This window comes from Macrotis lagotis, chromosome X (genome assembly GCF_037893015.1).
Source record: "Macrotis lagotis isolate mMagLag1 chromosome X, bilby.v1.9.chrom.fasta, whole genome shotgun sequence".
Taxonomy (NCBI): domain Eukaryota; kingdom Metazoa; phylum Chordata; class Mammalia; order Peramelemorphia; family Peramelidae; genus Macrotis; species Macrotis lagotis.
Window position 1 is genome coordinate 578,633,397 of NC_133666.1, and position 25,642 is coordinate 578,659,038.

Genomic DNA, 25,642 nt, shown 5'->3' on the forward strand with positions numbered 1-25,642 from the left:
TGGCCAAATATGAATCAGGATAACTGGAGATGACCCTGGATGTGAAGCAGAGATTTATGAAGGGTTTGAAGGAGAAAGAATTAAAAATATCTTCATCCCTTCCTCCACTGATCAGAATCTTGGGAACTTGATAGGATTGGGAGATTCTGGAATTCTCACTGGCACCCTAGAAAATCTGGATCTTGCATTGGATGCTGTAGGAAAACTAGACAAACTGAGGGAAAAACAAGTTGAAAACTTTCTAAGGAACTTGGTAGAAATTTCCTTTGTACCTAAGAGAAATTTAATGAGGACTCCACAAAAAGAAGAAAATTTTTAAGAACTAGTGAATTACTCTTTTCCCACATATGCCATCTATGCTATAACCTACTTTGCCTTCTTCCCTTTGTATTTATGAAATAGTGTGTCCCAGACTCTTGAGGGATTGTTTGTACTATCCATTATTATTAAACCTTCTTAATAAATAACCATTTGTAAAAGCTAATTAATTCTGTTTGACTAATTGGTATCAAATAATAGTCAAGAGGAAGCTCATCAGTAGTGATTTGTGAGCCTTAGAATTAGACCCCAACCCCTCAGGGCTCCCCTGAGCAGAGCAGCCACACTATGGAGGGACACAAGTCTACCAGCTTGATTGGTTGTTGGGATGAGTGCATGGATATTCTATCAGATAACTTGTTATAAAGAAGTTATATAAAGAAACATTATGTTGCAGAATTAGTGTTTCACTTTCTCTCACTATATTAGAATACTTGTATCCAAAGATATGGCAGCTTTATCAGAGATCTATATCTTTTGAGTATTAGAAAAAATCCTTTTGAGAAATTCATACTCTCTTAGGATAATAATTTATCTTAAGCTAGTCCAGCTTGAACATAGCACTTCTCTTTCTCAGTTTCCTCATCTATGCAATATGACCTTTAAACTACTAGCCAACATGAATTCAGTAATCTTTAGAAAAATAATAAGAAATAGTTGTTACATCATATTCTATGCAGTATAGAAAGTAAGAAACACATCATATCCTTGACCTCTTAGATCATTTATTGTTCATATTCTTCCAGGTTTCTGTTGAACTGCCAGGCTTTCTGGCAGAGGTTAGAGGGAACTGAATAGCCTAGTGATTGGAGTACACAACAAGAAGTCAAGGATGCTCTCTGTGGCCTTCAAAGAATCACTTGACCACTCTGTGTCTCAATTATTGGCAAAACAGGGACAGCGAGAATAACACTTACCCTACAGGGATGCTGTGAGAGCCAATTAAATGTTGGTCATGCCACCGGAGATTGAAAGATGAGAGCTATTACATAGTTACAAAGTATTATTACTGTAGAGCAAGTTGCTAAGTGAAAGCAAGGAGTCACCCAGGAAATTCATGGAACTGCCTAGCAGCATCTTACTGATAAATTGCCAATAAAACCTTCCTAATTTATCTCCTTCTGCCTTGGTGGTGACTTGAGTCTAATGGTCTCTGGGGATTACAGAGAGGGAGGACAAGCCAGCCAAGCCAGGTGAAAAACATTTATATTGGAAAGAACTTGCATGAGATAAGATTTCCACTGTAGCCATATTTTTATATATTTTTTTCAAAATTCAAAACAGTGAGGTTTGGAGATGATGTTACAGAGCCTTGGAGTGGGAGTGGGGACAAATTTGACAGGGATATGCATTAGTATTTGGTAAGTTGGGAATCTTTTGACTTTTCTTTCATAAATGATGAAACCCCACTCCAAATTTCAAACATTCCAGTAGAAAACACATTGAGGGTTTTTGAGATGAAGAGAAAGAATGTAAGAGTAGAAAGAGTGATGACTTAAGAGTGAAGAAGTCTTGGGTTCAAATATAGTACCACCTCTGATGCTTCTTAACTGAGTCAATTAATTTATTCTATATCTTAAATCATTTCCCTAAGACTACATATTAAGTTAAACTCTCATTGTAATCTGCTTAAGAGGAAGGAAGTCCTCCAGTGGGAGTTCCCTGTGCTGACTGCTTATGCATTGTATGGAAGAAAGAAGCTTTTTTTTTGTAAGGATGAAAAGGTAACTTTAAAAATCAAAACATTTGGGGGGAATAAATATCAAGTGGAAGAAAAGAAGAAGAGAAAGAAAAGGACATCCATGAAATATTTTAAAACTATATAGAAGTTCAGAAAGAGAAACAAACAAGTATGGCAGTACTGGAACTACTACACTAAATTTAATCCATTATTTTAAAAATAATATCTACATAATAGAAACATATAGTTTCATGTGCAACTCTTTCCCCCCCTTCTTTACACAAGGGAATAATTATGTTTATTAATGTTTCATGAAAATAAAAGTTCATAAAGTTGAAAGTTTGTAAAACTAAAAGTTCACAAAGGTAAGAAAATTTGGGGGAAAAGTTAAAAAATATCATAAAAATTATGCCTATACATATAATTGAATTGCATGGTCAGTGTTTATTTTTCAGTGCAAGACGAGTAAAAGAAAATGCCATCTCACATTGATGGAGAACTCAGATTTTACAAAGCACTTTTTTTCATCTCTATGAGGAAAGGAGTATAATTAATTATTTTTATAGAAGACAGAAGAAAGGCTTAAAGGGTCTAAGTGTTTTACTCAGAATTACCGAGGTTTTGAACCAAGTTTTCTTGATATTCATGTCCCATTTCACTGCATTGGCTTTCACAATAGACTATCCTCATTAAAAGAACAATTCTTGTGAAAAAGATGGAAATTCCAAAATTTTCATAGCAACTCTTTGTAGTGGCAAAGAATTGGAAATTGAGGGGCTGCCCATCAATTGGGGATTGGTTGAAGAAGTTCTGGCATGTGGGTGTTATAGAGTATTACTGTTCTATAAGAAAACATGAATGGTTGAAATCTAGAGAAACATGGAACAAATTACAGGAACTGATGCTGAGCAAAGGGAACAGAACCAAGAAAACATTATATATCTTAACAACAGCATTGTGAGTTGATCAACCTTAATGAATGCACCTCCTCTAAGCAGTTCAGAGACCTAGAACAACATTTCAATGCCAGTTATGGACAATGCTATCCAAATTCAGAAGAAGAAAAACAAAACAAAACAAAGAAAAACCTACAGAATCTGAATGAACAAAATGTTCTCTTTTCAAAAATTTCTCTTAAGTTTTTCTTTCCTATCTCATGGTTTTGTTCTTTTCCCTTAGTCCTAATTCCTCACATAGAAAATAACTAAAATTATAAACATGTTAAACACAAATGAATATAAACAATGTTCACCAGACTGTTTGCTGCTGAAGGGGGTGGGTGGGAAGGGAAAGCAGAAGGAAATTATGTAACATAAATATGCATATGCATGTGGATGAATGTTGGAAACATTTAATAACATGTAATTTGAAAAATAAAATATCAGGGCGGCTAGGTGGCATAGTGGATAAAGCACTGGCCTTGGAGTCAGGAGTACCTGGGTTCAAATCCAGTCTCAGACACTTAATAATTACCTAGCTGTGTGGCCTTGGGCAAGCCAATTAACCCCATTTGCTTTGCAAAAACCTAAAAAATAAAATAAAATATCAATTGTGAAAAAAAGAAAAAAGATGGAGAAGACTAGATTATATAATAGTAAATTAGATGTATATGAAATTGTTTGAAAGACTAGATATTGAATATTCATTAGTTGTTCAATGTCAACCTGGAAGCATGTCAATCAGTCAATAAACATTTATTAGACATGGTGCCAAGTGCTGGTGAAACCAAAGAAAGACCTTCAGGGAGTACATATTCCAAAGGGGAAGATGACAGGAAAAAAAATATTTACATGCAAGTTATAAACAGGATAAGTAAGGAATATTAGTAAAAGGAAGGCACAAGAATTAAAGGGGATTTAGAAAAATTTCCTTTAGAAGGTAGAATTTTAGCCAGTTCTTGAAGGAAGTCAGGGAAACCATAAAGTGTAACTTGAATTTAGGAATAGATAGTATGTTTATCAAATTTGCTGGTGATAGGGTGTTAGGAGGTAGAGTAAATACCCTGAGTGGTAGGATTCAAAATGATCTTGATCAGGTAGGATATTGGACCAAATAGAAAAGTATAAAAAAGTGCCAAGAGATACAAAGGGCACTTGGTCATACACATCTGAAGGTTAGAGGCACTCAGTTCCACATCTTTCCCTTCCTCTCTAGCTAGGTGGTGATATAGTGCAAGAGCACTAGCTTTGAAGTCAGGAAGAGTTGAGTTCAAATTTGGCCTCATACACTTTTGGTGTGACCCTGGATAAAATTATTAACCTCTGTTTGACGCAATAAAATGAGATTTAATAATAGCACCAACCTTACAGGTTTATTAAGAAGATCAAATGAAAAAAAAATTTGTAAAGTTCTTGGCACTATTCAGCTGTTATTGAATCATTTCATTTGTGTCCAATTCTTCATGACCCCATATAGGGTTTTCTTGGCAAAGATATTGTAGTAGTTTGCCATTTCTTTCTCCAACTTATTTTGTAGATGAAGAAACTGAGACAAACAGGATCAAGTGACTTGCCCAGAGACACACAACTACTAAGTGTCTAAGGTCAAATTTGAATGCTTTTTCATCTTTTTCACAAGAATTGTTCTTTTAATGAGGATAGTATATTGTGAAAGCCAATGCAGTGAAATGGGACATGAATATCAAGAAAACTTGGTTCAAAACCTCGGTAATTCTGAGTAAAATACTTAGACCCTTTAAGCCTTTCTTCTGTCTTCTATAAAAATAATTAATTATGCTCCTTTCCTCATAGAGATGAAAAAAAGTGCTTTGTAAAATCTGAGTTCTCCATCAATGTGAGATGGCATTTTCTTTTACTCGTCTTGCACTGAAAAATAAACACTGACCATTCAAAGGTAGATCCATTTCTCACTCCAGGCCCAGCACTCTCTAATCACTGTGCCACCCTAACTTCCCATAGAAGACATTTATTTAATAAATACATTCCCTTTCTACTCCCTTCCCCTTCTCAGTGTTCATTTTCCCCCCTTTAGGTTTCTGGACAAATTCCTCCTTGCTTATGTTTCATATAGAATTTAATTAAGATGACTCATTTCCCCTTATCATATATTCTCATGAAGATTATTTATTTGTGGATATGTTTCATTGCTGCCAATTTGATAATGGGTTCCTTGAAGGAAGGAATGAAGTGTTTTTTCATCTGTATATTCTTCATTTCCCTAGGTTCAGCTTTGCAATCAATAAATCACTGGACTACTGTAACAGTCTCTTAACTAGTATCCCTGACTCTAGTATCTTCCCTTTTCAATCCAGTCTTCACAAAGTAATCTTCCAAAGTCAGAAGTTAGACCATTCCCTACTGAAACTTTGTATTGTCTCTTTAGTAGTTTCATATTGGTTCTAAGATCAAAGGCAAATTACTTAGCCTGGCATTTATTTACAGTCTTCCATAATTTGGTTCTAACTTACTTTTCCAATCTCATTATATACTAATCCCCTTTAGACAGTCTAAGCTTTATTTGTACTTAATTAATTGATGTTACCTTACTTCAGTCTTACTCTGCCACCTTCAACCATTCAACAAGTCATTCTTCCTTCCCTGTAATCAATTCCCCATCCTTGTCACCACTTTTTGAAATCATTTTCTTTCAAGGTGTATTTGCCTTTGCTACTTCTTTGATTCCCCTAGTAAAAATCTCTCCCTGCCTATATTTCATATTGGGTTTAGGGTGAATTCCTCTTTTTACCCTTATTATATTTTATTGTGAATTCTACTTATTTGTGGATGTTTTATTACTGCCAATTGGATGATGAACTTCTTAAAGGAAGGAATGAAATGATTTTCATCTCCATATTCTTTATCACCTAGTCTCACAATCAATCAGTCAACAAACATTTAATAATTATCTATTATTCCATATTGCAAGGTACTGTACTTGACAATAGAGTTACAATGACAAAAATCAAATAGTGCCTGACCTCAAGGGCCAGACATCATTCCCAAAAGATATATGCAATCTATCTATCTCTGCATGTTTATATGTATATATATATATGTATATATATATATGTATATATATACACATATATATATATATATATATGTATATGAAAATCAGGTAGCTATGGGAGCTAGACAAGTTGAGCTTTTGATTATCCATAAAATCAATGGCTCTATCTGAGCATACTTTGAATACTTCCTTAGCAGATCATATCTCATTGGCAGTGTGACTTTCCCTTGACAAGCAACTCACTCATCTCTCACTTCCAAATGTTATAGTTTTTTTAACCCCTAGTATCCACACAAAAAGATGTCAGCCACAAGAGAAAAACAGGGAAAGGAATTATATGCCAAGAAGTTACATGATTGGCTGTCCCTTTGCAACCTGGGGTACTCACTAGTTTATGAATTTATTTTTAGGGGTATATATATTCCAAATCCATTTCCAAGCTTGTAGGATAGACCTACTTTGCCCTGACCCCTCTAAAGAATGACTCCCATTAAATGAAAAAAAAAATGACTCCCATGCTATCAACCAAATGAATGAGGCAAGTTTTCTCCCATTTACTAAAAAGAGAATCTGTGCTCTTTATCCCTACTGTCTATATCAAAAGCATTAATTTAGACAATACATGTCTTTGAAGTTTGGTTAATCAAAAGCTTCCTCACATTTACCAACTTAAAAAAAAAAGTATAGTAAGGGCTGTCCTCCACATGTATTTTAGCAGTGTCATTTTATGACTTGAAGGAAAATAGAATAGACATCTCAAGTTTTTTCTTTCCCAGTCTTTCATAAGGAAGACTTTAATTCCTGCCAGGAGGGGAAGCAGGAAATTAGAGTAGGAGCTATTCTGCTCTCCTAAGAGAAAGGGGATAGAATTGGCTGGAATTATATCTATATGCTCCCTTAAATAGTGTTTTTCTAGAGGGGGTATGCCCAGAGACATGAAGTTAGTAAATATCTGAGTTCAGTTTTGAACTCAGGCTTTCTTGACTTTAGGGTCAATTTTCTACCTACTTCATTTCCTAGCTGCCCCCTAGTTGCCCCGTCATTCCCAGCTCAAAAAGGGTGAGGGGCAATGAGAAGAAGGAAAGGGGAAGGGATAAAGAAGGCTGCAAGATTTATCCAGAACATATGTATAATATGAAACATCTTCTGGATCTGCTCTTCATGCCTTTTCTTGTGTGTCCTGATACTGAAGATTTTTTCTCTCTATTTCTTCCTTCAATAGTTTTATCCTGGTTCTCCAAGATCAATCAATCATAAAACAACCAAATCCCAGGGAATGTTACATAAATTGTCCCTTGCAGGCCAGTTCTTATCTATTACTTTTTTGCTAAGCCCAGGCAGATCAGAGACACAAAATACAAAATAGAGACTAGCTCATTTTGTTGGGAGAAGGCTTTAGCAACTAAGGGGATCAGTAAAGCCTTCAGAAAGAGAGATCACTGAGACTAACCTTGATGTAATCTAAGACTTTGAAAAAAGCAGAATTGAGTAGCCACTTAATAAATGTTTGTCAAATTGAATTGAAGTATTTAGAATGTTTCTTAGGGCTAGTGAGTTAGAGAAAAGCAATAGGGAAAACGATACATGGTCACCTTTTCCCATCTGCTCACATCCAAACAAGCCAATCAAACCAGCCAGGCATTTAATTTTGCCACTAGCCTCTATGTAACATCACCAACCTTCAGCAAGAACAGAAAATCAGTGATTCATATTTGCTTGCTTATTGCTTGTTTTTTTCCTGTTATCTCCAAAAAGCAATTGGTGATCTTTAATAACCTTCCCTCCTAGTATCTTCACTTTGGCATATTATTCCTCTGTCAAACCTGGGAGGAGATGAGGTCATCTGAAGAACTGACAGCAATATGGACAGCCTCAGCATCAGTGTGGACAGCTGCCTCCATAGGAGGGGTTAAATGAAAAGGGAACACTACATGTAGACCAGGCTGTGGAAGTGATTTTCTGGCATTATGACAAGAATTCAATCTGTTTCTGGCTTTCACACACTAACAAAAGCTGTTGCTATGTTATCGCTTTCAAAAATGAAACCACATGTTCACATGTATGCCTGCCTACCCTTAGATGGTCAAATATCATGTGTTCATAGGCCAAGATAGGAACCTGTCTTCTGAAGGTTAATGGGTCTGGCATCAATGTCAGTCTCCAGACATGTTGATATGCCCAGTTAGTGATGCTCAACCAAATCTGTGAGCTGCTTCCAGTTTTAGATTTGGTTCCTTAAGAGTTTTCATTATTCTCAGCTACACAACTAGATGCGGGCTCAAACCTTACCTCTCATACTCAGAAACTATGTGACCATAAGCCAATCAGGTAACTTCTTGGCATATAAGCATTTAAAAGGTGCTTGTATACTTCCTTCTCTGATATTTGTAATCTTAGAGAACTGTCCAGAATCTAAAGGATTGATATGTCCAAGGTTAGTATGTGTTAAAAGAAGGACATGACTCCAACTATTCTTGGCTCTGAGTCCAACTTTCTATTCATGCTATGTGTTAAACTATTATGATCAATCTCTTATTGTTAATAGACATTAAATTGCAAAGCAGGATCACCAAATAAGGATCTGGAGCACAAATAATCCCTCAGCTTTGGAACTTGGTTGACTGCTAATAATGAACCAAATTGAAACTTTCCCAGGTAGCTCTGCATGGAGTTGTGCATACATTTCAGCAGAATATTCAGAGGGTTCTATTGTTCTAGCTTTAGTATGTAAGGAAGCACCATTGCTCTTCGGCTGATGTGTTTCCTCTATTTCAAAGGAGTTCTAACAAAGTCATTGTTTATTCTTTGAATAGAAGGAAAGAATTCAAAAATCCTAGCCCCTCAACACAGCAGAAAATTCTGAGAAAAAAAGTTTTCTTGATGAACAGAATGAGCTAAATAATAGGAAGGGACCAATGTTGGACAAATGTGTATATATTGGAAGGTGAATATTAGTTCAAAGAAGAAGGTGGGACAGCTAAAGCCTTGAGTTTGCCAAGGCTGTAGCCAAAATAAACATTCTTCTTCTTTTTTTTTTTTTGCAAGGCAATTAGGGTTAAGTGATTTGCCAGAGGTCACATTGCTAGATAATTATCAAGTGTCTGAGATCAGATTTGAAATCTGGTTTGCCGCAGCATCCAACTGCCCTTAAAAATCAACAGTCTTAAGAAGTATATTAGCCTCTCTCCTATTGCCAACTCTCTTAATTGTGAGCACCTGGTTGGTGCTATTTGAAGCATATGCATTAGAAGTAAGGAGAAATGATATTTCCTTTGATGATGATTGAAATCTACTCCCATGAGACAAGATTCAAGATGCCATGAGATGGCTTGTAAAGAAGGTAAGATAGACATAAGGTCTCTTTTCAGTGGAACAGTATGATTTTGGAGGTGGAGAATTTTGGGGTGTCTATCAATGTGCTTTACTTCTCCTTTGAGTTCTTCAGGCTGCTGACATGCATGACATTACAGCACAAACCAAAACCCTGGCAAGTGATGTGTGATAAGTTCATGTCAATGGGACAGTAAAAGTTATTATCAAGAGATAATATATTGAATGGCAGTCTTAGGCTTTCTGGATTATTTCTCGCTCTTTTAATTCCTCTAACCTGAATGTACTTAAAAAAAACCTTAGGGGAAAAAAAAGCTGATAGTACTAATATTACCACTGAGATATCCAAAGGAACCTTGTCATGGGAAGGATGCTGGTTTTATAGTAAGTATAGACTGTCTAGCAATGGCACATTTTGTATTCTTGAGCTCAAAGATCACTGTAGACAGAGACTGCAGCCATAAAATTAAGATACTCCTTGGAAGAAAAGCTGTGGCAAATCTGGACAGCATATTAAAAAGCAGAGATAAAGCTCTGTATAGTTATGGTTTTTCATACAGCAATGTATGGTGTAAGAGGTGGACTATAAGGAAACTGAACCTTGAAGAATTGAGAACTTTGAGTTGTAGAACTAGAGGAGAGTTTTGAGAGTCCCTTGGATAGCAACGAGATCAAATCAGTAAACATTTAAGATTATTTATTTATTTTTTTTATCAGCAAACATTTAAAGAAAATAGTTCAGATTATTCACTAGAAGGTCAAATGCTGGAGCTGAAGCTTAAATACTTTGGCTGCATAATGAAAAAATGAGACTCACCAGAAAAGCTGCTAATGTTGGGAAACATTGGAAGAAAAGGGAAAAAGGGATGGCAGAGGATAAGATGAATAGATAGCATCATGGAAACAATGAAGTTGAACTTGGACAGATGTCAAGAGATAGTGAAGAATTGAAGGACCTGGCATGCTATATAGTGATGTCACGAAGAGTTGGACATGATATAATGACTCAACTGCAACCACAACCACAACTACAACCACAACCACAACCACAACCAAATAAACTAGCCTTGGTATAAAGACATAGAAGAGAGTAGAGTAGGTGCTGAAGAAGATCTGGAAACAGATTAATCTGTTATTCCACATTAGTGTCTCAGACTCACACATAGCATGTAATAGTAGAGTAATAAATAAATTTGTGAAGTCATATCCAATCTAACTCTGCTTATCTGAATCATACCAGCTGAGTTAGCTCCTGATCCTCTTCTCTATGGTAGTATGTTAGCAGTGATGGTGACTTGTGACTCATCGAGTAATTGTCTGAATTGCCAAAAGTCAGTAAGAATGAAAATTGCTGTAATAAGTAATTGAAACACATTTACTATTTTAGAGTATTTTTTTGGAATTGTGTCACTGTATTTTTCATGTCTATTATTTAATGATAAAAATTTTCAACATATTAATGCTTTCTTGATGAATGAGCACAACTTTTAGAATCTGGAATCTCTAAGGAACAAAATATTATGCAAAGAATTAATTTCATGTCTGGAAGATACCTGAGAAGGAAATGTACCCTTCTGAGAAGTCATAAAAAAGGCACCCAAAAGGGACTGTTTGTTTTAGTTTCCTTCTTAGAGGAAATTAGAATCTCTAATCAGTGAATTTCCAGAGATCTCCCCACAATTTCTCACACCTGCTTGGTCACACTTTCATTGAGACTCTCTCTGATCTAAACTTTATTTTCCTCCCCACCAATTAGTAGTAATTATGAAAACCAGAAATGCTCATATGTTAGGGATGTGATATGAATATGTTGGTGGCAAGATCTCTTTTCAATTTGAGAGAATAGCCACTGATCCACATTTGTTAAGGTATTTGACTCCTTCTAAGAGCTTCCATATGGAAAAAAAAATGCAATGAACAAAATCCAATCAGTTATTGATCAGCAAGGTTTTGTACAATAAGGTAAATATAAGCAAAGTGCACAAAAGAAAAGTTACAAAGATTTAAGGTAGTACATGATGACTTACTTTAACATTGATAAATGATGTTTATATAAGTCTTTAAAGTTTTACAAGCACTTTACAGAAATCATCTCATTTGAACATTACAAATAATAATCTGTGAGATTTTCCTGTTGTTGTTGTTCTGCTATTTTTAGTTGTTATCTGATTTTTCAGCAGTTGAGAAAACTGAGACTTAAAAAGGTTAAACGACTTTCTTGTAGTCACAGGCAAATTTCAGAAGAAGGATTTGAAACTAGATCTCCCTGCCTCACAACCAGCACTCCACTCACTACACTATAATCACATACAGTGACTTTAACTTGACATGGAATAGTTAGAAATAAAGCAGCACGGTAGTTTATGCAACAAGGCAAGAAAGACCCTGATCAACCTCTTCTGAACATATGCCCAGTTTTTGGTGTGATTTCTATAATTTGGCATCCATAAAAGAACAGAGTATATTGGTCCAGATGTGGTCTGACCAGGACAAAGAAGAGCAAGATAATAACCAGTCTGGGTCATGATTACCTTATCTCTGAAATAATATAAAAAATTTGGGCTAGATCATTTCTAAAGTCCCATCTGGGGCTATCTGAAAGCCACAATCAGGAAAAGAGCCTAGACTTCATTTTTCAAGAAACAATTCAGCAAAATTGTCCTGAGATCCTAGAAGTAGAGGGTAAAATAGAAATCGAGGGAATTCACTGGTCACCTCCTGAAAAAGATCCCAAAAGAAAAACTTCCAGGAATGTTATAGTCAAATTCCCAAAACTCCCAAATCAAATAGAAAATTCTAAAACCTGCCAAAAACAAACAATTCAACCACTGAGACTCCAAATTCAGGATTACACAGGATCTGGCAGCATCTACATTAAGGGCTTGTAGGGACTGGAATATGATAATCTGGAAGGCAAAAGATCTTGGTTTACAACTGAGAATCAACTACCCAGAAAAACTGAACATCATCTTTCAGGGGAAAAGATGAACTTTTAATGTAACAGGGTATTTTCAAATTTTCCTATTGAAACAATCAGAGCTGAACAGAAAGTTTGATCTCCAAGTAAAGGACTCTGGTAAAACATAGAGGGGGTGGAAGAGAAGGACTAACTATGAGGAACTTAATGATATTGAACTGTTTGTATTCCTACATGGGAAGATAATATTGATAACTCATATGAACTTTCTCATTTATAAGAACTGTTAGAAGGAGCATATATAGACAGGACACAGAAAGGAGCAGAATATAATGGTATAATAAAGTAAAGAGATGGAGTCAATGGGTGATAACAGAAAGCACTGGGAGGAAGGGAAAGGAGATGAAGAAGAAGCTAAGAAAATTCACAAACTAGTCAATAGAGTGGAAAGGGGGAAGGCAAGGGGGAATGAATGAGATTTCATTCTCATAAGAAATGGCTCAGAGAGGAAATAACACACACACTTAATAGGGTGAGGAAATCTATCTTACCCTAGAGAAAAATGAGAAGAAAGGGATAGGATAAGGGAGAATGGGGGTGGGGGAAGGAAGGGGGGGAATAAGTGATAGAAGAGAGGGAAGATCGAGGGAGATGGTACTCAGATACAACACACTTTTGGACAGGGCCAGGATGAAAGGAGAGAGAGAATAGAATAAATGAGAGTGGGGAGGAATAGAGTGGAGGTACAGCTAGTAATAGCAACTGTGGGAAAAATATTGAAGCAACTTCTCTGGTGGATTTATGGTAAAGAAAGCAACTCACCCCAAGACAGAGCCATTAGAATCTGAACACAGAGTGGAATAATTTTTTTTCTCTCTCTGTTCTTGAGGCTTCTCATCTTCTTGGGCAGGGGATTTATGTTTACTCTTATAAGCACATTCAATTTCAATCAATGTATAGCATGGAAACAATGTAAAGACTATCAGACTGCCTTCTTTGGGGGGGGAGGGAAAGGGGGAAATTTTAAAATTCAAAACCTTACAAAAATGCTAGGTAGATACTACTATTGTATATAATTGGAAAACAAAATGTTAAAAATTTTAAAAATACATATAAAAAATAAAGTCCCATCTGGTTCCATCATTCTTTGAATCCTTAATGTTCTAGATGTGAAAAATTTTCCCATATTACAAAGAAATCAAGTAGTGGATGGTGTGCTGACTTTGGAGACAGGAAGACCTGTGTTCATAATCAAATGTGGTATATCACTTTGGGCAAGTCACCTACCCACAATGTGCCTTAGATGACTTCCTAGGGCATAATTACCATCTTAGCTAGGTTGAGATCTTTGGTACACAAAGTTCCAACAAAGAGAATTAGTTCCCTTTGCTGACAAAATCACAAATATTTCACATAGTCTCATAGAAATCAGCAAGCACCTCTAACTTCCCATACTTCACTCCACTTACCTGCACAGAGACACACACTCAGATATACATCATACAGTCCTCTTCTCAGTCATGATATAATAGCCTCTTTTCTAGATATTTGATGCCAATAGATCATTATGATTCAAATCACCAGAATTCCAAAGAACAGTTGCTTTTCTGACTTTAAGGAATAATGGAACAATAATTAACCCACCAGTAATAATTGATGAATATCATAACAGCTTTGCATATACCCTGCTGCCACCATATTTTCTCAAATCCAATTCAGCATTTTAGACACACAATAAATCATATGCTATTGAGTCAGCACACTTAACACCATGGCCAGCCAAAATGAAATAGTGTAAGATTTGAATTTCTGCTGCTTTTTTCTCCTTACCTTTCTTCTTACCCATCATCTCTGCTAGAACAATATCCTTTCACTCACTACTACATACTTAGTATTCACTTAGTCTCTCCCCATATCCCACTAATACAATCTGCTCTCAGAAAATGTATTTATTTTGGAAAAAGCCCATTCAACACTCATCAATGATAACATATCCTGTGTTATTTTCTCCAGATATATTCTCATTTTTAAAGGTAGAAGAGCAAATATTTGGCATAGACTAAATGAATGAATGCAAATTGTAGATTCCCTCATTAATCAGGGGATAGTTAGTAGAAATATGAAAAAGAAAGCAATGATAAAAAGAATTAGCATAGTTTCATGAAATGGAGGTCATTATAGATTAACCTAATTTCCTTTTTTGAAAAGATTACTATACTGGTAGATAAGGGAGAAAATGTAGGTGCAATTTACCTTAATTTCAGGAAAGCACTTGACAAAGTAGGTTATGATATTCTTCCAACAATTCATCAATCCAATAAGAATTTTTTAAGAGAGGAATAATTATAGGCTAGATATATAGTTAGATTCAGAACTGATTGAAAGATGGATTCCAAAGAGTACATGTAGTCATTAATGGTTTAATGTCAGTTTAAAACAAGATCTCCTATGGAATGTTTGATCCATGCTGAATGATTTAAAAAATAATTATTTGAAAAAAAGACAATTATGACACATTTATTAAGTGATATGGACCTGGGGAGATAGCTAATGTGCTGAAATGATGAAACAATGAATTTAGAGTCAGCATATCCTGATTTAAACTTCATCTCTTGCATTATTTATGTCAGTTTAGACATGTTGCTTAATCTCTATGGTCCTCAGTTTCCTCACCATTAAAATGAAGGAGTCAGTATAGATGGCCTTTAAGGTCCCCTCCCTCCAGCTCTACATCTATGAATCTGTAATGAAAGAATTGTAGTTGACAGAAAAATCCATATGAATCACCAGCATGATAATGTTGCCAAAAATGCTAATGTAGTTTTAGTTCAATCTCATTATTTTAAGGACCAATGATTTCAATTTTTCCTCTGGTTTTTAAAAATTGACTTGATAGGTACAAAATGAGGAGGGACATTCATATGAAAAAGATTTAGGGATTTGAGTGAACTACTGTTCAGATGTTTCAACTATGTGTGTCTGACTCTTTGTAATCCATTTTCTTGGCAAAGTTGCTAGAGTGGTTTGTCACTTTCCTCTCCAGGTCATTTTAAAGATCAAGAAACTTAGGCAAACAGGGTTAAGTGACTTGTCCAGTGTTATGTAATCTGAGACAGAATTTGAATTCAGGAAAATGGGTCTTTCTGACTGTAGGTCAGTACTCTGGCTGCTCTTTAGTGGACTACAAATTCAATATGAGTCAATAGTTATATATATATATATATATATAGATAGATAGATATAGATCTAGATATATATAGATCTATATAGATATAGATATCTATATAGATCTATATATATCTAGATCTATATCTATCTATCTATCTATCTATCTATCTATCTATCTATCTATCTATCTATCTATCTATCTATATATATCTGTTTTCCACTGTCCAAATATTAACCTAGTTAAGGCAAAAGAAACTCAACATCAGGTTGGTCTCAAAATGATATATGTTTTGGTCACAGCAGCTCTTGACCAACTACTAAGTCATTATAGAAAAGAGGAGGAAGCTCATGATTTGTTTTAGCATCTTGGGTAAATCCAGTTTGACATGAACTGCCTAAGTTGATACCTTTTGGAATGGTCTTTCAGAATCCTGAGTCAACTAAAGAAAGATCTATCACAATAAGATTTGAGTGGAGGTGATATGATTTTAGGCAGTCATAAAACCATAGTCAATCCCCAACCCCCCACCTTCTAGACCAACCTCAAACAAGGAAAGTAATTGTAATAGATAGCTAATATAGTGGGAAGAACACAAAATTTAGTCTCCTAGAAATCTCCATTAAAACCTGTTTTTGTTATTTACTATCTGAATGACCTTGAGCACATCTCTTTCCTTATGTGGACATCAGTCTTCTCATTAATAAAATGAGAATTTTAGACAATGTGGTAGCTGTAATATTTACTAGGATCCTTCTCACTTAGTTTGGCTAACTTTTTATGAGTTTCTAAAAATGGAAACATTGGCATAGTTTTCTGGCAATCTAAATACAAAAAGTACAAAAAACAATACAGAGAAGAAGAAACTTCTCTCAATCTTCTGAACACTGAAAAATTATGGGGAAATGTGCAAAAAGTTGTGCCCAATTGAATCAATTCTGTATACATACTTAATGAATATTCTTCCCCTGGTATTGTTATTGCTGAGGGAACTTCCTTTTATTACTACTAAATAGTCTGAAAATGGCTCATTTTATTCCATTCCAAATGTGAGCTATCATGAGACAGATTAATCTGCATCTCAGTCCCTATTATAGTGTGTGGCACATAACAGGCATTTAATAAATTCATTTGAATAAAAATAGTTACTATTAAGTTATATTGGATGACTTCTAAGATTTCTACTAAATCTGGTAGTATTTTCTAAGTGACATTTCTTTGCTTTTAAAAAGAAAATGAAAACTTTTATACTAAAGGGATTAAATTCTCATTGGATGTGAGAAGATTTTCCGGGGGTATTGAATTCTTCTACAATACCAGAAATCACTCTCAAAGGCCAAGGGTTTTCAACATTTTCTTGATAGGATCCTAGATTGCCCACCAATGAGCCTTTTGTGACTACATAAGAAACTAAAATCAGTATCATATTTTAAAATATGATGAGCCTCATGGATAGCATTAATAGTAACAATATATGCACATTGACCAAGGATTTGGAATTGGTGACTGATTGATACATCTTGGGGTTGATGGAATAAGGTATAATTGACCATACCATTGTTATAGATGATCCTAGAATAGAGAAAGGGTCCCCCCCCACTTCTTCTAAGCTGATACATGGTCAACAAAAATGCCTACATATTTCATGCTTCAGTTTGGATCGTTATAGGAAGGACATCTTTTTCTGAGGTTTCTTCAAGTTCCTTAAGTCTCTAATCAACTCATGTTTCAGAATACTCCTGAGGTTGGAAATCAGTGATCTGAGGTTGGAAATCAATGACTTAAGCAGTCAACTACTATGTCTTACATATGTCTGTCTCTGAAAGTAAGGCTCAGGCAAATTATCACTAGGCAACACATGGCTTGCTCCTGGAGTCAAAATTATTTAAGTAGCTTAAGAATGGAGAATGAGCATAAAGGTATAAATCACTCTAGATTTGTCTTCAGAATTGGTCAGTTCCATCTTACAGCAGGTATTTAAGTGAAGATTGGTTTTGCCCTCTGCCTGATATATTGTAAAGATCAGCTTTGGTTACATCCATATAACCTTGAGCAATGTGAAGTTGTCCATGAATAAACAAAATTCTTGTTCTTTCCTATGCTGGCTATAAGGATTTAAGCATCAGAAATTTGTATCACTAGGATATCCAGAGAGCAGAAACTTGAAAAGAATTTTGTGCAACACTTCTCTGAAAAACTGTATGACAAATGAGGGACTCTATCAAAAGTTAGGGGGCACAGCTATATTAGAAACAGCCTACCATTTGAAAAGACACAAAGGAAACTACATAGCCAGGGAAATAGCTACCCAAGAAATTTAAAGGATGGAACCCCATGGAATCACAAATGTGTTAACTAAAAAGTTGGTCTCAGTTTTTGTACAGATATCAAAAAAATGAGTTCAGAATTCTTCATTGGATATGTCCAAGTTCTCAGCATAATGAGTGATAATAGATCTGGATGTGAATATTTTGACCTCAGCTAACTCTAATCAATTTACCTGAATTCTAACCATTTGTACACTTGTCATTTATTTTAGTTTTCACTACAGAGAGTGGAATGGAAGCTAAGACTCATCTTCATTTCCATCTACATGTTGAAACTAGAGAGAAACTAAGCAAAGATGAAAAGAATTCAGTAGAGGACAAAAAATATAAAGAGCTTTGAAAATGGAAGTTAAAAGAACTGGAATGATTTAGACTGAAGATGAGATTGACTGATGAACATAATAATCTTCAGACATATTCTAGGGGATTATTAAACAAAGGGAATTGGGGAAAATGTGGTTTTAACAATGTATTATAAAATTCCATTATTTTGAAAAAAAAAGGAGACTACATAGAATTCACTGAAAGGGGACTACATAACTACAATAAAACCCAAAATGTAAACCTTATCTTGATAGGAATAATATTGAACATGAAATAAAATTGAAGAAACCTGAATCCCAGGTTAAAACTTTCTCCCTCTTGAAATTCCTTTATATTATTTTGTATATATTTTTTAGTCTGTATACCTCTAATATTTTGTCCAGAAAAGAATTTAAGATCTTTAAGAACAGGGATCGTTTCCACTCTGTCTCTTTTGTTTCAACTGTTAAGGGGCAGTGTGGTATAGGGGAGAGGTACCTAATTGAAGAATTAAGAAGAATTGAATTAATGTTCATCTCTACCACATCTCTAGCTATGTGACCATGGAGATAAGTCACTTGCTTTTTCAGTGTCCTGGCAATTTCACAGTGCAATTTCTTAACTTTTATTGTATCATTCTTAGAATGATGTTTATAGAAGTTAGTGAAAATAAAAATGTATTTTTCTCCTATAAATTCATAGATTCCATGAACTCTATCCATCACACAAGTTAAGAATTTGTATTCTATGTGTGTGTGTGTGTGTGTGTGTGTGTGTGTGTGTGTGTGTGTGTGTATGTATGTATCTATAAAATCATCAGGGGAAGCAGTGATCTGCAGTGCTGGAGGAAGCTCCTCTTGGAAACTCCCTACATGGATGACATCACAACTCTGACAAAATACCATAAAATAACAAAACCAAACTTTAGTGCCAGTACATAGCAGGACCTCAATTACTGTTTGTTGAATTGAATTATAATGTCATGTAAGTCTAGAAAATTTTCTTGAAATATGAATTTGTGCTATAAGGTAACTGGAGCCCTAACTTATCATGGGAAAGATATTTTTGTGGGTTTTTATTTTCCAAACCTGAGGCTTGAGGACTTAATTTGAATTGAGATCTTAAGGACATTGTGGTTAGAATGACTGTCTGACTTGAGGCTTCTAAGACTCTCCAGGCACTAGCCAAAATGATCATGTTAATAAAAATTCAAAATATAAATCCACCCTGGACCATGTCTGTATGAAGCAGCATTTATCCTAGTTTCATAACCTCATTCCTAAATGCTTGTACCACAAAATGGGCCCATTGACACATGTGGCCAGGATAATGTCTTCATATGTTTTCCAATCACAGGAAATGGTTTTCCAAGCACATACATCAGCTTAACCACAAGTTATTATACAGAGATGTTGCTGCTGCAGCCTTTTCTTTTCTTGGTATTCCAAGATTACCTCTTAATTCTGCCCTATGTTCACAGTCCTTTCTCAGTAGATACTATTGGTCATGTTTTCTCTTCTCATACCCTTACTATAAATCTCTTGGGCCACTGTCACTTCAGGCTACAAAAAAGGTAGCCTTTTAAGTATGTTTTAATGTTTGAAGAATAAGGAATCCGAAGACAGCAAAAAAGAAGTAGAAATTATGGTTAGAGTCGAGGAGAAAAAACCCTTTGGATAAAATAGGAAGAGTAAAGTTTTCATTTCCAGTTCTAAGAAATATGCAGTTTTTATATTATGTGGAGACAGGTGAATTTTAACTCCTGTAGATAAAAAATTAAAACTAATTTAATCATAATTGAAGTACTAACAATGGGGTACATGTTTTTATTTGTAAGAACTGTTTTCTATTACCTCTACTATTCAATATTGTATTAGAAATGTTAGCTTCAGAAATAAGAAGAAAAAAGAAATTGAAGGAATTTGAATTGGGAAGGAAGAAACAAAACTCTCCTTCTTTGAAGATGACGTGAGGGTATACCTAGAGAATTCTAAAAAATCATCTAATGAAAACTACTAGAGGGGCAGCTAGGTGGCGTAGTGGATAAAGCATGGGCCCTGGAGTCAGGAGTACCTAGGTTCAAATCCGGTCTCAGACATTTAATAATTACCTAGCTGTGTGGCCTTGGGCAAGTCACTTGACCCCATTTGCCTTGCAAAAAACCTAAAAAAAAGAAAACTACTAGAAACAATTACCAACTGTAGCAGAATTACAGGATATAAAATAGACCCACGTAAATCCTCAGAATTTCTATATATTACTAGCAAGATACAACAGCAAGAGCTAGAAAGAGAAATTCCATTTAAAGTAACTTCAGACAATATAAAATACTTGGGAGTCTACCAGCTAAGGCAGATTCAGAAGCTCCTATGAATACAACCATAAAACACTTTTCAAACAAATAAAATAAGATTTCAATAACTGGGCAAATAACAACTGCTCATGAATAAGCAGAGCTAATATGATAAAATGACAATTCTACTTAAATTAAACTATTTATTATTTAGTGCCTTACCAATCAAACTTCCAAAAAATAACTTTAATGAGCTAGAAAAAATGGTAACAAAATTCATATGGAGAAACAAAAAGTCAAGAATATCCAGGGATTTAATGAAAAAAGTGCAAAAGAAGGTGGCTTAGACTTACCAGATCTAAAATTATGCTGTAAAGTCATCAAAACTATCTGGTACTGGCTAAGAAATAGAGTGGTGGATCAGCGGCACAGAAAAGGTGTAAAAGAGACAGCAGGAAATTATTATAGTAATCTGAGGTTTGATAAAACTGAAGATTTCAGCTTCTGGGATAAGAACTCTCTTTTCAATAAAAAAAAAACATTGGGAAAATTGGAAATCAGTATGGCAGAAACTTGAATTAGATCAAAGCCTCACACCCTATACCAAGATAATATCCAAATGGGTACAGAATTTAGACATAAAAGACAATATTATAATCAAACTAGGAGATCAAGGAATAGTTTACCTGTCAGTTCTATGGAAAGGGGAGCAATTTAGGACCAAGGAAGAGATCGAGAATATCATTAAAAACAAACTGGATGATTCTGATTACATTAAATTAAAAGGCTTTTGCACAGACAAAACCACTGTAACCAAGATCAAAAGAAATGTAGTAGATTGGGAAACAATTTTTGCAACTAGTGTTTCTGACAATGGACTAATTTCTAAAATATATAGAGAACTGAGTCAAATTTATAAAAAAAGGCATTCCTCAATTGACAAATGGTCATGAGGAAATCAAAGCTATCCATAGTCATATGAAAAATGAGAAATACAAATTAAAGCACCTCTGAAGTAGATTTTAGACTCAATTCTAAAAAAAAAAGCCATTCCCCAATTGCCAAATGCTCAAAGGAAATATAAAGGTAATTTACAGCTGAAGAAATCAAAGCAATCCATAGTCATATGAAATATCTCTAAATCTTTACTGATTAGAGAAATGCAGATTGAAGCATCTCTGAGGTACCATTTTATATCTCTCAGACTGGCTAATATTACCAGAAAGGACAATGATCAATGTTGGAAGGGATGTGGGAAATCTGGGGCACTAATACATTGTTTGTGGAGCTGTCTACTCATCCAAACTTTCTGGAGAGCAATTTGGAATTACACAAAAGGGCAATAAAAAAGTGCATCCCCTTTGATCCAGCAAAATCACTACTAGGTCCATACCCTGAAGACATGATGAAAAGGGGTAAAAACATCACTTGTACAAAAGCATTCATAGCAACTCTGTTTGTAGTAGCACAGAATTAGAAATTGAGTAAATGTCCAAAAATTGGGGAATGACTGAACAAATTATGGAATATGTATATTATGGAACACTATCGTTCTAGTAGAAACCAAGAGGGATGGGATTTGAGAGAAACCTGGAAAGATTTGTATGAACTGATGATGAGTGAGATGAGCAGAACCAAAAAAGCATTGTTCACTGTAACAAGCAACATGGGGGTGATGATCATCTTTAATGGACTTGCTCATTCCATCAGTACAATAACCAGGGACAATTTTAGGATATCTGTAATATAGATTACCATCTGTATCCAGAGAAAGAACTGTGGACTTTAAACAAAGACAAAGACTATTACCTTCAATTTTTTTAAGTTATCTTATGTACTAAATAATTTTACTATCTCTAATATTTTAATTTATCCTCAAGGATATGGTTTTTCTCTCAACACATTCAATTTTGATCAATGTATAGCATGGAAATAAAGTAAAGATTATCAGACCTTCTGTGGGGTGATGGGTGGGGGGAAGGAAGGGCAGTGGTGGTAGGGAATCAGAGAGCAAATTATGCAAAGGAGAGAACCTGGGCTAGGGGTTTGAGACCTTAGGCCTTGTTCTGTTCTGGGTTTCTGTGTAAACTTGACTGAATGCCACTACAAGTTAGTAAAACAAGACCCTTTTAACTTCCTCATATCTTTGCTGTTACTTCTTTAGCAGTTCCACTGAGTGTAATTGAATTTTTCTTCTATAAAACGAGTTAATTGGTGAACATGATCTCTTAAGTCCCTTCTAGCTTTAAAATCTCATAATTTAAAAATTCCTCCTAAACTTCTTTCACTTTCTTCAGCATCTCCAATTTCACTAATGGAAAATGTCCATCTGTGTAAGAAAAAGGTTTTTCTATGGAGGGAACAATATTTTACCAAAAAACTAGTCACTATTTCTAGCACAGAAACCCAAAACAAAACAAAACAAAAAAAAACAAGTCCAACCCTCCATAAACCTTTCCTTCCAAACTGCTGTCAATTAATCCCCTACTCCTACCTAGGCTAATGGGACTGGAAAATAGATGACAAATATGAGGTTTTAAATACGAACTCCATTTGTGGGATAATTGTGGAGATAATGTTGAAACAGGATGCAGGTGTAAAAGGTGCAAATTGTTCGATCAATCATTGATTTTCTTCTAAACCTGCTGATACAAAATGAGAGGCAGATAACAGAAAATGAGAGTTCTTAATGTTAAAGTATCAAACTGCAGAGTCAACCTTTTAAGGTGGTAAATTCTCCAATCTAAATTAAAGAGATTAGAGGACAGATCTCTAGTTTGTAGAGGACAGGCCAAGCATCCTTTATAAGTGAGACACCTTTTTTTAGGGTTTTTGCAAGGCAAATGGGGTTAATTGGCTTGCCTAAGGCCACACAGCTAGGTAATTATTGAGTGTCTGAGACAGGATTTGAACCCAGGTACTCCTGACTCCAGGGCCGGTGCTTTATCCACTGCGCCACCTAACCACACCAAGTGAGACACTTTCTCTAAGGAATCAGTAGAAACAGATGAAGGCTCTGATTAGGATGAATTCTGTAAGTAAAGAAGAGACCCAGGATCATTGTCAGTGTGGATGTGGGAAAAGTGGAACACTAATGCACTGTTGGTAGAGTTGTGAACTAATCCAATCATTCTGGAGAGAAATTTAGAATTATGTCCCAAGGACAACAAAACTGTGCATTGATGCAGCAATACCACAACTAGGTCTATATGCCAATGAAATCATAAAAAAGGAGGAAAGACCCACAAGTACAAAAATATTTTTAGCAGTTCTTAGGGAACAACTGAATAAATGAATGTTAAAATTCTTTGGTAAGAAATTGTGAACAGAAGGACTTTAGAAAAGCCAGGAAAGGCTTGCATGAACTGATGCTGAGTGAAATGAGCAGAACAAAGAGAACATTAATGGCAGCATTGTAAAATGGATCAACTAGAATAGATGCAACTCATTTCCACAGGTCAGTGTCATGGAAAATGGCATCCACATCCAGATAAAGAAAGCAATTAACAAAGCCCACTATGGCGTCTGAATGCAGAACAAAGCATACTATGTTTACTTTTTAAAATGTCTTTTGTATTTTTTCTTTCTTTTTTATAGTTTTCCCCCTTGAATAGTTCTAATTTCTCTTTCAATGGAATAGAGAAATTTCTCTTTCAACTAATATGCTAAATATGATTGTATATGTGCAAATTTTACCAGATTTCTCCCTGTCATGGAGAAGGGAGAGGGAAGGGAGGGTGATAGGAAAAAAAAAACTTGCTAATGAATAAATGTTGAAAACTATCTTTACATGTAATTGGAAAAAAAATTAAATAAAAATTTACATAAAAAAGAGAGCCAGAAGTCTTTGAGATGGTGTTATTCCCCACCACTCAATGTGGGGAGGGATTTTTCTCCATTAAAAATCATCTTCAGGACTTCCAGCCAAGATGGCAGAGAGAAGGCAGGCACTATGATAAGTACTCCTCTTTCCCCTCAAAAAAAAAAACATGAGAGAAACATCTTAACAGAAATTTGATCAACAAAACCCAGAAAGAGAAGCTAGTAGAAGAACAACTACCAAGAAGATCTATCTCAGGGGTCTGTGGGTGAACCAACAGACAAGAACAGAGGATCAGTTTGGGGACAGCAGCTGGGGGAAGCCAGAGAGACTTTGGTGAGTGGCGAGTACAAGATCCAACTTTAGCTGCAAAGTCTTTGGCCAGGGGGAGAGGAGCTACAGGAGGGTGAGTTCCAGCACAGAGTCTCAGAGCATGCCTGGAGAACAACCACCTGGGCTCCATACTTTCAGCATAGCCCTTTGATCAGATAAAACAATAAACAACCCTCCACCCCCACCTCCTCAGGGCAACAGAGTTCACTCAATGGAAAGAGATTAACTCCCTTCCCCAGGGCCCAGCCCAGTGTTCAAGGTCAACTCAGACCCTGCTGCTGAGGACCTCAAACACTCCAGAGAAAGCAACCAGTGTCCCCTACTGGCTTGTCCTTGGAATTACCAAGCCAAGTGAAAGCTTCTAGGATCTTCAAAAGCAAACCTCTGAGAGCCAGCCCCCCAAATACAAGATCCTAGAAAGATGATAAAAGGCCAGAGAAAAGGGGGGCATGGAGAATACTTAGAAGAGACAGATTCTAACCCAGAGAGACCTAGCACTGCTAAGGAGAATATGAATTGGTCTCCAGCCCAGGAAGACTTCCTTGAAGAAATCAGGAAGGAGTTTAATAATTAATTGGAAAAATTGGGAAAAGAAACTTAAGAGAAAATTAACATGTTGCAAGAGAAAATAAACATTTCACAACAAGAAAACAAATCCTTGGTAAATATAATTGGAGAAATACAAAATGAGACTAACTCAGATCTTCAATTGGGCAAATGCACAAAGAAAATGATCCTCTCAAAATTACACTTGGGCAAATGGAAAATTCCTTCAAAAATAGAATTGACAAACTGGAAAAGGAGTTGCAAAAGATAAATGAAGAAAAATTTTCTTCTCTTAAAAAAAGAATGAAATCTACAGAAACTAATAACTTCATGAGACAACAAGATTCTGTTAAATGAAACCAAAAGTTCAAAAAAATACAAGAAAATGTAAAATACTTCATCAGCAAAAACTACTGACTTTGAGAACAGATCAAGAAAGGAGAACATGAGAATTATAGGCCTTCATGAAGACATAGAATTGAAAAAAGTCTGCATTTAATATTACAGGATTTAGTGATGGAGAATTGCCCTGATATCATAGAACCAGAGGGCAAAATAGTTATTGAAAGAATACATCAATCCCTTCTGGAAAGATATCCTAAAAGGAAAACACCAAGGAATGTTGTGGCCAAATTCTAG

General features: G+C 35.4%; 1 long non-coding RNA gene across 1 annotated transcript in view; it reads left to right on the forward strand.

The window, feature by feature from the left end:
- Positions 1-18,598, forward strand: part of LOC141502893 (uncharacterized) — a 31,262-nt gene extending 12,664 nt beyond the window's left edge. Inside the window, exon 3 of the long non-coding RNA XR_012472715.1 lies at positions 17,921-18,598. This is a non-coding gene — a long non-coding RNA (uncharacterized LOC141502893). The remainder of the gene's footprint in view (positions 1-17,920) is intronic.
- The last annotated feature ends 7,044 nt before the right edge of the window (positions 18,599-25,642 follow it).